A 16,254-nucleotide genomic window follows, 5' to 3' on the forward strand; every position below is an offset into this window, starting at 1 on the left:
TTATGTGCTTTACCTGTAACTGTTATACCAGATTGCTATTTCATAATTTGATTCCAAAAATTTCCTATTTTGTAGGGAAAGGTGAAAGAATATATTTATGTTCTTGAAAATGAATCCTTTGGAAGAACTTAATATCCTTTGTATCTTAACACAAGTATGTGTTATAGTAATATTTTCACCAATATTTGTAATTCATATTTAAATTACACAACCAAACCACAAAATTTTGTTTCATAAATTGACAGACTAAAAACAGAAATCTTGCTTTAAATATTCCCATTATCATACCTCCACATAACATTGTTTCTTTGCATCTCCCTGCTTTCGTTCTGTTGACTTATATATGTATTTCCATGTATTGAAAGTTCCTTTACATAAATGATCCCATATATTATATTGTTTTATATTTTCCATTAGAAACAACTTCTGATGGTTTTCTTTTACTATTTGGAAATCAATCTTGTCTTTTTATATTTCTAAAGATTTCACAACATGGATAATCTTAATTCATACCTAACTCACTCATAATTCAAACTTTCTTTCATCTTTTAACCTCATTTTATTCTGAATTATGAAAAGTTTCTATAGTAAATGTCTCCTTACATGCCCTGTTGTACATTTCATAAGCATTATCAAAAATAAATACTGAAATGTGCAATTTCTACATCAAACTTTGGGAATTTTGAGTGTTTACAGAAGCTGACAAATTGTCCTTTTAAAAAACCCGTACAAGCAGCTGACTGGAGGAGAGCCAGCGGCCAGCCTTCTCCTGTGAGTCAGCACCATTTATGGACTGCAGGGGAAAAGAACCAGAAGTCAAGAAGAAACTAAACTTGCTGTAAGTCGGCATCATGTGCAGGCTGACTGGGGAGCTCCAGATGCCAGTCTCCTCCCCCACCGTAAGCAACCAGATGATCCAGAGAAAAGCAGGCAATGATAGATAATGAGATAAAATACAGTCTAATACTTGTAGTGTTTAGTGCTTCACTGATTTTGCAGGCCTAAAGTCAGTAGTCTGGTCAACCATGCAGAGGATAACACTACTCACTGTAGCATCTATGGGGATCTCTCTCTGAAGGTGGTGGCCAATGTTAATTCCCTATTAGTTTGTTTTGAAATCCTGTATCATTCTCACTGTTTTGTTTGGTTGGGTTTTTTTTTTTCTGTTTTTCTTTTTTTATTTGTTTGTTTGATTTTGTTGTATCTGATGGCATAGGCAAATATTTCAAGGATAACAAGATATATAATGGTAGCCATTTTGGGTTTGCCATTACCCTATTTTGAAGTCCTGTATTATATTCATTGTTCTGTTTCTATTGGTCATATTTTGTTTCTGTTTTGTTTGATTTTACTATGTCTCAGGGTGTGTGCAGCTATTTTGAAGACAACAAGAGATACTATGGTAACCATTGTTGATTTTCTATTCTCTTGCTTTGAAATCCTGTGTCACTTGCACTGTGTTTCCTTTGGTTTGCTTTATTATGTTTTATATTGTGTCCATTAGGGCTTAATAAATTTTATCTCGGGAGCAAAGCGATCCGGTAATTGCTAACACCCAACCTCTCCTGTACGACTGCCCTGTACCAGGTGGCCAGCGCACACAAAGCCCTTAGCACGGCCTTAGTCACACGTCCTCCCCCAATACCCTATATATTTGTTACTCTTTGTTTGAATAAACGAGACTTGATCAGAATCCTGTCTTGTCTCTTCTCATCCCCACTCCCTCTCTAGCATCTAGATTGACTCACCTGCGGGCCTGGACATTTTTTTGCTTGGTTTTCTTTTCTCTAAACCATACAAGTTTGCCTAGCCATTGTATTTATTATGATTTTAATTTCCCTGGACATTTTTAAATATTACACAAGTATTTTTAGTCACTTTTAATTTTCCTGACTTTAAGTTTAGTATTTTTCTAAGTTTATGTTATTTGTACTTATTTCTTATGTTGAAATTCTTATTAATTTTTAAACAATTTTGTGCTAAGAAATATGTTTTCTTTGTTGAATTCTTGGATATTATATGTAGATATGCAAATAGATATATAAAGAGATATCAGGATAGTAATGCTTACTTTTATATATTTGCTGTATATCTTTTAGTTTTGCATTTGTCCTCTGATGCAGTAGAATTAATTTTGTGTCATAAAATCTGTCTCTTTTCTTCATAAGAATTCTAAATTTTATCTTTTTCTTGTTATACAAGGCTTCCTTGACCTCAAAAGGGTAAATGTCTGAAATTATCTCCTTCAAAATCTTTTCCCTTTCAATTTGCTTTAATAATTGGGCTTTTATTATTTCATTCAAATATTTATTAGGAGTGAATTTCAATTTGTATGAAAATATTTCATTTTTTAATATTTTAAAAACTAAGTAGTACATTACATTATATAATCTTTCAATTTTGAACAATTCTTGCATTTCTGTTCTATATCTTACTTGGTTAGGATTTAATGTTATTTTAGTGTGTCCTCCACTTATAAAAAATTTACTTACGGTTATTACTTTTTGTATTTGATGTGTTTGTTATATTTTGAAGATACATGCTTAGTAACAAGATTGTCTTTCTTGTTTTGAGAATATTTTTTTGTCCTTTATTATTTAGGATGATTTCATCCTATTCAGGAATTGAATATACTATAGATTGTTAAAGTTTTATTCAAATTTGTATCTAGATTCTGGAATATTCTTGTGACATACTATTTCGTTGAAACTTTGAGAATGATAATTGATTAAATCTCTCAATATTCTGATATCTCAGATGTAAGACAACTAAGGGCAGGTATACAACATAAAGTTTATAACCGAATAGTGATTAACAGTGATTCTCCACTTAATCACCATGAATATCATGAGACAGACTGTCAGCAGTGCTCAAAATGACTTCTTTCATGCTTTATTCAAATATTTACTCTCTTTCTCTACAAGTAAATCAATATTCTGATTTTGAACATTACACTTTATTTTTCCCTGCTTTTGAACTTAATGTCAGTGAATCATATGGTACATTCTCCCTTCACATCCGGCTTCTGCTGCTTAACTGTGAATTCATTCAAGTTTCAACCTGTAGCAGTAATATATTCATTCCAATGTTATCTAACATCTCATCGTAGAGATATATAACTTATCAATTTGCATATCAAAATATATTTTTTCAGGTTTACACTATGATGAACAGTGCTTTTATTGACTTTATTTGATTTTTTTGCACATGAGTGTGTGTGTTTCAATCACTTATTCCAGAACAAAATTGCTATTTTAGATAATGCCAGAAAGGAATACTGTTTGAAATTACTAGCAACAATATCTCAACAACAATGTATCTCAATAACAATCCCTTGATTTTACTGTATCTTTCGATTGTCAGGTTTTGTAATTTTCACTAGATTGGAGAATGTATACTGATATAACAGTAATTTCAAATTATATTTGCCTTTTGAGTATCTTTTTTTTACTTATTGGTTATTTAGATATTCTCTTTTTGGAGAACATATCCAAATTTCTAACACCTTTGGTTTTCTGTTTTCTACAGAATTTCTGCATATACAAACCAGATGAAATTGATTTTGTGCATGAGGGAGAGATTACCAAATTTTCCCTGTGTAAAAATCCAGCTAACCTAGTGAAATGCAGTGAAAACTTTTTCCATAATTACTTCCCTACAAAACTCTGTCAAAAACTAGTTTCTATTTGTGTCTATTTCTGACCCTGTTTTATTTCAATAAAATATTTTTAATACCACACTATTTTAATTACCATCATGTTAATATAAGTCTGACATATCTAATAGAACAAGCCCTTACAATTTTCCTGCACTGCATTTTAGAATGAGCTTGCCTATTTCCATAACGCAATCTGTGGGAGAAATTGTTCAGAATGGTATTGAATTGAAATATCAATCTCAATGTACAAAAAAGATACTTTTATAAGTTGAGTCTTACAATCAATAAACATGGTATTTTCTCCATTTATTTTAAATGCTGTTTTCTTAATATTGTTTAAAATTGTCTGGGTAGATATTGTATACATCTCTTGTTAGATCTGTTCTAAATTATTTGTTATTTTCTGCTATCATGGTGGTTTACCTTGATATATTTTATTCTCTTCTAAACATTGGAAACTAGCAACAAAAACATAGTCAATTGTTTTTATTTACCTTTTATACGTGAACTCACTACGCCTACTTTTACTCTAAAAATTTATTTAGACTTTTCTCAAATGTCTGTTTATGGCTATCAGTTTTGTTAATGAAAATTTATCTTTTACTTAATTCTTATGTCTCTTTCTCTCTTATTGTTTTTATGTCTGACTGCCCTTAAATGATTTCTCATACAATGTTCACTAACTAAAATAAAAGCCACCCATGAATCATTCCTAATGTTCACTACTTTTCAACATTTTACTATTAAGTATGATTATTGGCTCAGATTTATTTATGACTATATTTTATCTGATGAAAGAAGTTCCTTTTAGTCCTAGTTTTTAGAGACATTTTATGTGTTTATCTTAATAATAATAGTAACTATTTCTAAAATTAACTTTTATGTATCTAGTGAAAGTATTTTTACTCTTGCTGTGTTGAACTATATTAATTTTAATGTTAAAATTTGCAGTTTTACAATGAAGCCAACATGGCCATGAAGTATGATCATATTTACTTATTACTTCAGTTTGTTTTTATTTTGCTGAGAAAGTTTATATTTATGTTTATAAAGGAAACTTATCAGCAACGGCTTTCTTTGTAATTTGATGTTGGTTTTGGTGTAGAGGTTATACAAGTCATAAGTTAAGTTGGAAATATTCTTTAAATTTATTTTTGTTTTCTGTTGGTAGGACAGTATGTTTAAGATTGTCATTATGTTCTTCTTAACTAACTGTTACAATTCACTCATGAATCCACGTGGCCATCCAGTGCACTTCTTTCCCTTCAAAGAAAATTTTCATAAGAAAGGTGTTTATATTAATTATTTTCGCAAAAATTTTCTATTTCTTCTAATTTGCCTTTATGTTAGAAGAATCTTTCTAAGAATCAGTTCAACTCATATTATATTTTCAAATGTATGGTATAAAACCACCTGTAATATAAAAATTCTGTGCTGATGTTTGTTTTCATTACTGACTTGTTATTTTTGCTCTGTACGTCATCAGCAAAACTGAAAGTTGTCAATTTCAGTAAATATTTCCAATAATTAGCCTTAATCTTTACTGCATATTCGTTGCTGCTTTCATATCTGCTGTATTTATAATTTTCTTAGTTTTACACAGTTCTAAACCCTCCATAATCACTTTAAATTGATGTATTTATTTGATGTATTTATTTATTAATTGATTTTTTTATCAATATATACTTCTAAATCTATGATTGCTTATTTATTTTTTTAGCTGTAACCCGGAAGTTGCAGTATTTTGATTACCATTCATTTCAAAGATATTTCCTCTACAATTTATTTTTTGACCAAAAAGCTGCTTAGAATATACTTGTTAATTTCCAAACATATGGGAATTCCCTAGCTATCTTTCTGTTTTTGTTTTCTAGCTTAATTTTCTCTGTGGTCAACATGACTAAAATCTTTTGAAATTTCTTTAGACTTTCTATATGAATCAGTAGAAGATCTATTTTGGTTATCATTTCATGTGCACTTCATATAAATTCATTTTCTGCAGATGGTGGATAGAGTGTTCTACATAAATTAGATATTGTTTGTTAATTGTGTTTTTCAAATAGTCTATGTACTTACTGTTTGTCTCTCTAATTTGCTAATGTATCACTATGGATTTAAATCTGCTTGCAGTTATGTCTGTTATATTTGCTTTATTGAAATGTAATAGAAAATACAATGTGAATTTTTAAAAATTTATTACAGTGAAAGACACGTGGCAATCAATCACCCTCAAAACACTTCCCCTTGACTTAGATACACTTTATTCTGTGCTTGTTGACACTTTAAGAAGCTGTTCTGGAAATAGTCTTATTTAGTTAAATTGCCATGTCCTGAATCACTTCAAAACAAACCTTTCACGGTCGTTTTGATTTTGGGGGAAGAACCAGAAGTCACATAGTGCCAATTCTGTTGAATAAGGTGAATGAAGGCTTGCTATAATGCTTTGATGAATCTGTGTTCTGTTAGGGGGCACCAGGCAGTGTCATTCACATTTTGGAGCGTTTCTCATAAAGACACTCATGTAGGAGGACTTTTAGAATTTCTTCAGAGAGTGCCAAAAAATGATAGGAATCTTAGTTACTTTTTTTCATTGCTGAGACAAAATGCCCAATACCGAAAATTAAAGGAGGAGAGGTTTATTTAGCTTACAGTTTGTAGAAGTTTCAGTCATCGTTGCTGACTCCCAGGCACAGTGGCAAGACAGAGGAGCATCACAGGAGAAAGAGTGCATGGCAGACAGAAAAAAGGAGGCAGCAAGACAGCAAGCCACACGTGACAATCTTCTTTTTGCCCCTTCTATTGCATCCAGATGACGCTCCCGCAGGGCCCTCCCGTTATCCACTCCCAGAACTATGCCAAGCCAATCAGGGGACTAATTTAGTAATCACACATCCTTAACCCCAGGGTCACACCCTCTAGATCTGTGAATAACATGTCACCACATGAGGAGCCATAACAATGGAATAAGTATGTTAAAATTGAGGACATATATTTTTACAAGTGTAGTGACAATGTGTTTTTACTATAATAACTTATTTAATTTGAAAAGTTTCCATAGTTTCTGACTGTCCACTGTATAATGTTATGTTTTTGGTGAACTTGAATGGTGAGACAGTTGGATCACAGTTGGATCACAGTGCACTCATGCTCTGGGCCCTGCTATTACATCCTGGTTGGTGAAGCCAGCAGTCCAGGCCAGTCTCAGTCCAGGCCTTCTCCATTACCACCCCAGATATCAGGGCTGGCTGGAAGAGTGTAAGACCAATCAGAACCCCAGCAGCATGGCACACAGACACATACACACCTTGGAGGGTGAAGTAATCACTGAGGCCAGAAACGTGGAGGCAGCCAGTAATGTAGAAGTGGCTGAAGCATCAGAAATTGGACTCTGGAGAACTCCATCTAGAGAAGACCAGTCCCAGCCTCCACATCCAGAGGCCATCATCAACTCCATACCCAGAACATCTCTGGGGTATAACATGGAGATTATCACAGAACTGGAAACATCAGAAGAAGGTAAATTCTTGGGATAGCTATAAAGAATCAACTACATCTGGAGGACATCTCTGAGGAACAAACACCTACTCCTCTTTGAAAGAGACCTCAATGCTAATGGTAGGGTTATATATCATGGCAGGTTGGCTTGCAGCAACATAGAAGACAAAATAAAAGAAAAAAGAGAATGTGGAGAATGGCACAGAAGCAAGGTGCAGCCTCAGACCTCCATCCCAACCAGAGGACAGGCCTGGAACACAGTGATGTGAATCAAGATGGAAGCCAAACACTGGAACTTTCTGAAATGATAACAACAGATGTGGGGAAAAAAATGGAAAAAATAGAGACAAAATGATCACTCAGATTTAAAAAAAAGTGATGGTGCTTAAAATCAAAGACAGTAGAGAGGACACAAACAAAAGGATAAAAAGAGCTTAGAAAAAGACAGAAACAAAAATTGCCCAATATAGGAAAGAAATGGAATTCCTGAAACATATTGAAACAGAGATCTAGGAGATGAACACCTCCACTGAAAGTATATGCAACAGATTGAGTGAAGTAAAGGATAGGTTTTAGGACTCGAAGACAGAATTGCAGCTAGTGATCATGAAAGGAAGGATATCTCAAACATATCAAGAGAACACGACAAATCAATCCAACAGTTGCACGATGAAGTACAGTAACACAAAATTGAGTGAGGTCAGTGAGAAAGCTTGGGGACAACACAAGTGCGATAACAATTATAAGTATGTATGCACCTAATATAGCAGCATCCAACTATCTAAGACAGTTAATGGTAAACATAGAAAATCAAACGAGCAATAACACAATTGTACGAGGAGCTCTCAGTACGCCACTGTGACAGAGAGATGGATCAACTAGACAAAAAATTAGCAAAGAAATATCACAAATGAAGCAAACCTGTGAGCAAATGGGATAAATACAGCAGAAGCCATGCCCCGAGGCCATGCTGCCTTCAGAATCGCATTGGCTGAGCACTGCCCTGTGCCTCTCCACCACTCCAGGAACCCTGAGCAGAGGAAGCCAGGTGCCTGGTCCAGTCCACTACACAGAGGGACTGCAGCCAGTGCAGGAAGCCAGGACGGAGCAATGGGCTGATTTGGAGAAACACAGGAAAACGTCAAGACAAAAGAGCAAAATACAATCAAAGACCTCCAGCCCCCACAGAACAAGTTCAGGAGACACACACATGTAGAAATTAGAAGTCACACACCTGAAAGTTCTGGAACATTAACAACTGAAGTAAAGAAGAAAATTAGTTCTTGTACTGTTTTATTAACTGTACATGCCTGTGTCTGATGGGCTATATACCTTTTCTGAAGATAACAAGAGGCATTATGGTAGCTTTTATTAATTCCCTATTATATTGTTTTGAAATCCTGTATTTCCATTGTTTGGTTTGGTTTTATTTGATTTTAATATGTCTGATGATATGAGCAGCTATTTTGAAGATAACAAGCTATATAATGATAACCACTGTTGATTTCCTACTATCTTGTTTTTAAGTTCTGTATCACTTTCATCGTTTTGTTTTGGTTGCCTTTATTCAACTTTATTTTGTTTGATGTTATTCTCTTTAAATAAAATTTTAAAAATAAAGTAAAATTATGTTTCTTTCCTGCTTAATTGAAATTTTTGTCCCTGTAAAGTAGCTGAATAAATTACATATCCTGAATTCTAGCTACTATTAGCATGGTATACATTTTGTACCTCTTTATTTTCTGGTTTTCTTCTCCTTATACTTAAAATTTGTTTTAATTTGTTTAAAATTTGTTTCAGTTTTAATTAGATGAGTTTTGCTTTGGAACATTTACTCTATTTAATGTAATACCCTGTGCATTTTGTTTTTAATTCTAAAATTTTATTTTCTGTACATTCATCTTTTTTTTTTTTTTGGTCTAGTTTTGGGTTAATTGAAGTGTTGGTTTTTATGGTATTTTATTTTATATTATAGTTTTATATTTTATATGACTTTTTATTTCTTCTCTTTATTAGCTTTTTAAAGTGTTTAGTAATTGAACTAGAAATTGGAATATATATATATTTGAAGCATAAAAAGTTAATAAAAACTGCTTTCACCTTTTCTCAAGCATTTCAAGGTGCTCAAACACAACTCATTTACTACTTTTATATTATAAGCTGTTATTGTTACATTTTAATTCTGTATGAGCAAAAGTCTGTATTAAAATACATTAATCATTTTACCTTTCACAGTTAATATTCATTTGAATTTACTTATATGTTTAACTTTTGATATTTGTTTTTCTTTTTTCTTTGTATTTTACATCACTTCATTTCTTTATAATGGTTATTGCTCGGAATTTCTTTCAGTGAGTCATTATTATAACTTACTTTACTTTGCTCTGGAAATATCTTTTTAGTAAGGATATTTCCATTATTTCAAAGTTAAATTCTTTTTTCTTCCAGCAGTTTGAAACTATGATTTCCTAGTTTTTATTGCTTTTGTTGTTTCTACACAGAAACGTATCAATTACAGCTCCTTTGAAGGTTCTGTAATTTCTTTTCTTAAAAGGGTTTTCACAGGCTGGGGATTTAGCTCAGCAGCATAAGTGCCTGCCTGGCAAGCAGGAGGTTGTGAGTTCAATCCCCGGGTACCAAAAACAAAAACTGTTAAAAGGCTTTTCATACCTTCTTTGTCCCTAAACTTCCATAGTCTTACCAGGACAGTCTTAAATTTCTATTTACTTGTTTTACTTGAGACTGGTCGGGATTACTTTTACTTGTATTTCAGGTACTCTATCTTTAATATTATTTTTCCTTACTCTTTCCTCTTTTCATCTGGGTATCTCTCTCTTTGTCTCTCTCTCTCTCTCTCTTTCTCTCTCTCTCTGTCTCTGTCTCTCTGAGACAGGATCTCACCATGTAGTATAATCTGGCCTTGAACTCACTTATGTAAACCAGGCTGGTCTCAAACTCATGGTGATCCTCCTGCCTCCACCTCCAAAGTGCTGGAACTACAGGCAGATGCCACACCTGGTGGTATATACCTTAACATGTGCTAGAACTTCCAATTTGCTCAAATCGTTTGCAGTTTCCTTAAGTTTCTTACATTGTACCATGCTTTAAAATTTCAACATGTGACTTGCTCCAAGTTTAAACTGTACCTAATGTCATTAACTCTGTACACTGAGCTTGCAATTATAGTAAGTAATCTTACAGTGCCCATAGTTTTTAGATTTTTTTTTTACACTTTTCAGTTCTCTCTGACATTCTTTGTTTTATTCCAGTTCATTGGCTCAGTTATCAGCAAATCCAGTAAAGGAAGATTTCAGTGTTGAGAGTCTGTATTCAGTCTCCCCCATCCCCACCTAGTACTGAGATTGAATTGAGGCCTTGTACTGAGTAACATATCTAGTTGTTAGTTTTAAAAAATTTTGCAGATAGAGTCTGTCAAAGTCACTGAATTGTCCAACTTGGGCTGGAACTTGTGATGCTCCTGCCTTTAGCCTCCCCAAACAATTAGATTACAGTAATGTGCCACCCTGTCTTGGATCATCTCTCTTTTATGCTTGGTCAAAGATCTCAATGTTTTGCTACTTCTTCAATGCTTGTAAACAGATTTTAAAATTATAAATTTTACATATCTTCCTTATTTTTATATGCTTTTTTCAACAGGCTTGTTGACTTACCTTATATTTTCATGATTACCAGGATTGAAATCCAGAATTGATTGACTCACAAATTCCTTCCTAATAAAACATTCTACTAAATAATAAAAATTCTACTAAATATAAATAATATATATATTAAATAATAATATATAAATAATAAAACATCTACTAAAACGGTCAATATTTCTACCTTGTCTTGAATCAGTTTTATCAGATAATGTTTTATTGATGTATCGGTAAAGCATTAATGTTGGCTTCAAGGTACACTCTGTCCTTTATTTCTATTAAACATATCCTTCAGTTTTATAATTAAATCCTCTGTCACAAAGTGTAAATGCTATATCATTTTCTACATTAAATTTGCAAAATTTTGATATATAGGTGGCATAGATACACATATGTATTTTCAAAGCTATCACTGATGCATTGCACTTTTAATTTTTTGTAATCTTTTAATTTGGCTTTGGAAGACAGGTAATGTTACCCAAAAAGCTGAATGGAAAAATTTATTTCCTCTTCTACTTTGTGGAAGATATTTTGTAGAATTCATGCGAATTCTTCATTGGCATTTTGGTAAAACTATCTGAATCTGGAGATTCCTCCTTTGGAAGGAATAGTTATAGGATTATTCAAATAACTTATTTTATGTTGAATGAGTTGTGATAAACTTATTTTTGAGAAATTAATCCAGTTCACCTACATTGGAAAGTATCTCCATGTAGAGTTATTCATGCTGTTCTTATTATCATTGTAATATCTGTGTGGTATGCTATGATGTTCTATTTATTCTAGATGTTGGGAACTTTGCTTCTCTTTTTTGCCAATATTTCTAAAAGACTGTCAATTTCATTGATCTTTTCCAAGAATTAGCACTTTGTTCATTTATTTTTTCATTATTTCAGTATTTTCAATTTCTTTGATCTCTGATATTTTTCATTCTTTTCTTCCTTCTGCTTGCTTAGAATTTATGTTTCTCTTCTTTTCCTCCATTCTCAAACTGAGAATTCATTACTGATTTCTGATGTAACCATGTAATGCCATAAATTTTCAAGTCAGCACAATTTCTTTGGTATCTCACAACTTTTGATACGCTGTTATTTTTTCACTTATTTTAATGTATCTCTTTAATATTTAACATGCTTTTTCAGTCATTGACTCATGACTGATTTTGAAGCATGTTTAGTTTCCAGGCACAGTACTTTTGCGATTTTCCCATTATAACTTAATTACTAGATTGTCATGTAGGTAAGAGATTGCTTGGTGGTCAGACAACATACTTGGTATGATTTCAGTCCTTTTAAATATTTTCAAGTTTGTTTTGTAGCTCAGGATATTGTCTATCATAAAACCTATTCCATAAATAGTGAAAAAAGAAATTATGTTCTGCTGTGTTGAGTAAAATGAGCTGTAAATATCTAATTTAAAATATCAAAAGCTATTGACTTCTATAAATTCATAGATTTCCTTTCTACTTGTATTATCAGTGAATGAAAGAACAGTGTTAAAATATCTAATTGTAATGTTGAGTCTATCTATTGTTCTTGTTATTTCTATCAGTAGGTTTTCAGCTTTATTGTTTGCTGTATACACATTTAGGATTGCTATGTCTTCGTGGTATGTTGATCTATAAATCATTACATAATATCCATTTATGACTGATAATTTTCTTTGCTGTGAACTGTAGTTAATATATCAACATATTTACCCCTGGGTTCTTCTAATTAATGTTACTATGATAAACTTTTTTCTATTCTGTTATTTTTAATCTACCTTTATCATTGTATTTTGTATCAGATTTTAGACAGTTTGTTGTTTGCTCATTATTTTTATCTGTCCCAACTCTGTCTATTAGTTTATATGTTTAGACTTTTGAAATTTAATATAATTATGATATTTAAAGACCTAAATCTGACTCTTTTGCATTGTGTTTGTTGCCTGTATTTATCTTTTTCTTGTCTTTTGTGAATTAATTTCTATATTTCAATTTAAGTTTATAAACAATGGTTTGTATTGATATGTTTAAAGTTTTGGTAGTGTTTCTAGGCATCATGTAGATGCCTACTACTACTTAGAAAAGTGTGCTGATGTTACTATTTATCAATCTGAGCAGTGTGATTACATGCCCGTATCTTTTCATATTAATTATATAATTTTTCTCAAATGTTCCTTTTATATATAAGATATGATCATAAATACATTGACTACTTAAATTTTCTAAAAATATTGCCATAAAAGAGGCACTGCCACAAATCTTCCAAATTGCCTATATTTTGCGTGTAAATCTTTTTTTTTTTTTTTTTTTTTTTTTTTTTTGGTGTGGGGGATCAAACTCATGACCTTGCACTTACAGGAAATGCTTGAGCCAGTGAACTAAATTCCCCAGCCTCATCTTCTCATTCTTGCTACAGTTTAAAGTAGTTCTGGAAATTGTTGGTAGTGATTATCTATCAAAGTGCTGCTTTGATATCCTGAATCAATTGAAAAGGTTTACCTTTCATGGTAATTTTGATTTTGAGGGAGAGCCAGAAATTACAAGGTGCCAGGTCCAGTGAATTAGTTGGATAAGGATATACTGTAATGTTTTCAAGTCTGTCTTTTCATTGGAAGGCACTCAACGCAGCATTTGTTGTATTTTTTAAATCGGCACTTTAAAGATACTCATGAAAGAAAACTTCTAGATTTTCTTCAGAAAGTGGCAAGAGTGATACGATGTGTCCAAAGAAACAGGGAGTATTTTGAGAGGACTGATGACAATGTGTCTTTTACTATAAACAATTTTTAAAAATTTAAACAATCACTATATATATACATATTGATCACCCATTGTACACTGAGAATAGCACATTAGACTCACATAATTTATAAAATTAAAGAAAAGAAAAGACAGGAAGGAGAGAAATTTTTACTTCATTTATCCAGGTGTATGTTATTTCTTTACTTTTTCTCTTAGTGTTCTAAGAACTTATTTATTTAGCTAAAAGTCTTTAGCTTCTTATTTAGGATAAGTTTGCTGGTGACAGAGCCTCTTTTCTTTATTTTGAGGTTATCTTAATATCCCATTTTGATGTTGAATTAAGATTGGTTTCTGGGAGTAACCATCAGCAGGAAAGGCAGAGTAAAGACCTGCAAAAAAAATCCGTTCTTCTAAAACAGGCCACAGGAACACTGGAAAAAGTAATCAAATCTTTTGAGAACTTTAATAAAATCTAGGAAATATTTATTTAAGAAAAACAGCTGTCTCATGGCTAGAACTTTGTGGTATTTTTAACTTATCTTTTGTTTATTTTTCTCTTTCTCTTCATATTTACAAAACTTAGAAAAGGAAATTGACCTAGAAGCAAGGTAAAGTTATCGTGAACATCAGCAAATTCACAACCAATGGCGGAGTCAGCTGGGTTTTGGGTTTGGACCTCAGGTTTGACTACCCCTGCTTGACTATATTCAGGAATTACTTTTTAAAGTGGTCTTTTCCCACATGGCATTTTAAAAAAATAATTAGTAACAATTGTTTAAAATGTGTCTGCTTTTAATGAAAATAACAGTTGTGGCTAAACTGCTGTGCAGTGTTCTCTGGGCTATCAGAGAGACCTCTGAAAATATATCTCAAAAGCCTATGATAGGAAGGAAATCCTAGATTCACAGAGCTCCAGCTTCTACTAGAAAAGGTACTGGCTTTTCAGATTTGATTCCCTTATGTACCACCACAAACACTTCTGGGATGCACATGCTTTAGTGTTAGAGAGATTGTTGTTAACATTCCATATCAAGATGGAAGCAGTGATAAGAAGACCCAGGGATCACCGAGGGAGAGGCTGTGTCTTCTTGCACCTGTATGTAGCTGATTATCTAGCAATGAGTACAATAATACCAGAATGTTCAAGTGTTCTTCAGTGTAATACCAACATCTTCAATTTTTTCCATATTTTTCTCCTCTAGCCTTAACATTTGGCTTTCTAGATCTCCTTGGAGTTCAAAGATGTAGTTCTATTGAGCAAAAACTGTGGGCTGATGAAAACAAGATGGGGAAAAGGAAGATGGACCCTCTAGATTTTCACCTGGCATGTTCAGTACTTTAGAGGATATGATTAGAAGGGGGGAATTAAGAAGAATGATGCTGGGGTTTGTGTTGAGCACCCTAGAGCCACGTGTACCAAAGGTAGGTATTTGGGAGGTGATTGAATCTTGGGGTGTGAATTAGTCCACTGATGAGTTTATACCTAAATGTGACTTATGGGATTTGAGAGTTGAAGCTGGGACCCCAGTGCCTGCCTGGAAAGTGCGAGGTCAGGAGTTTGATTCCAGTTACCAAATAAACAAACTAACAACAAAGAAAGAGAGAGAGACAGAGACAGAGACAGACAGAAAGAGAAAGAGAGAGGTGAAGCCTGGATGGTGGAGAGCTCGGTCACTTGGGATGTGGAGTAGAAGGGTAAATGGTCCTCCTTTCTCTTTGCCCCTCTCTGCTTCCCGTGTGTCAGTCGTGAGCTGTTTCTCTTCTACCCAGCCCCTCTGCCACGCCACCCTGCCTCAGAGCCAGCTAACCATGGGCTGAAACCACTCCAAACGGATCCAGACCCTACAGTGGTCTCACATTGTATCTATTGGGTGAGAGAAATACCTAAGATAAATGAGACCCAGAAATCTCTCACAGCTTCTAAGGAAAATCTGAAATAGGGATAAAGTTAGCCTTTATTTATTTTTTTTGTATTTTTTATTCGTAGGCATTGCCCCTCAAAGCAATTTCATTTCTCGTATCCCACTTTTTTGGTGTCATCCCAAACTCTCAAATTTTTTTTTCCAAAAATACCTTAAAATAAATAATTATGCAACAAATCTTAGATGACTTTTTATTTTTATGCAAGTTAGATTTTTAAGGCAGGTAGGAAGCTCTGGAGATTAAAAAATGTGTCCATTAATGTTCAAATAGAAAAGAGATTAAAAGAAAAGAGGCAAAGTGCCTATATTAGAGCGGCAGAGTGCTCTCAGCTTATCCTGAACACTGTTTTAGGCTTCTGTTTACCTCTGCATAAAATGCTCCCAAATCTTTGTGCCGCTTATGAAGGAAGTAGCCAACTGTGCTCATTTAAATTTCAATTTAAGTATTTTTGTACAAAATATAAGGAAATAAATAAGCAGTATACATGTGAATTTGTTTGTTTCATTATTATAGATGATATTAAACCCTGTGATTCCTACCCTCTCTGCCACACTTCATCTTCTATACTGACTGAAAATGGAGGTAAAATACAGAAAAATAAGAAGGAGGGAGGTTAGATACGTGCTCAAAACTCACCTTAAGTTTGCTGACCAGCCTGATTCCCCTTTCAATCTTATTCAAGTGGCATTTTAAAAATAGTAAGTTAAACTCATTATATGAATTTCACAATTCTAAGGATATGCTATTGGTTCCACGAATGAATACTCTGTGAAACTGCTTAGAAAATGATA

The 16,254-nt window shown here is 33.1% G+C and overlaps 1 long non-coding RNA gene across 3 annotated transcripts in view; it reads left to right on the top strand.

Moving 5' to 3' along the window:
• LOC134471267 (uncharacterized) overlaps window positions 1-16,254 on the top strand; it is a 33,574-nt gene that overhangs the window by 11,751 nt on the left and 5,569 nt on the right. The window contains exons 2-3 of one of the 3 annotated variants that reach the window (XR_010040565.1): window positions 14,743-14,962; window positions 15,977-16,161. This is a non-coding gene — a long non-coding RNA (uncharacterized LOC134471267). Of the gene's footprint in view, window positions 1-12,675; window positions 14,963-15,976; window positions 16,162-16,254 lie in introns of those variants that run through there. The other 2 variants (XR_010040564.1, XR_010040566.1) reach the window with 2 other exon arrangements.

The sequence above is a fragment of the Cavia porcellus genome, unplaced genomic scaffold (genome assembly GCF_034190915.1).
Source record: "Cavia porcellus strain 051 isolate PalLab524CR breed Dunkin Hartley unplaced genomic scaffold, mCavPor4.1 scaffold_18, whole genome shotgun sequence".
Classification (NCBI taxonomy): Eukaryota; Metazoa; Chordata; class Mammalia; order Rodentia; family Caviidae; genus Cavia; species Cavia porcellus.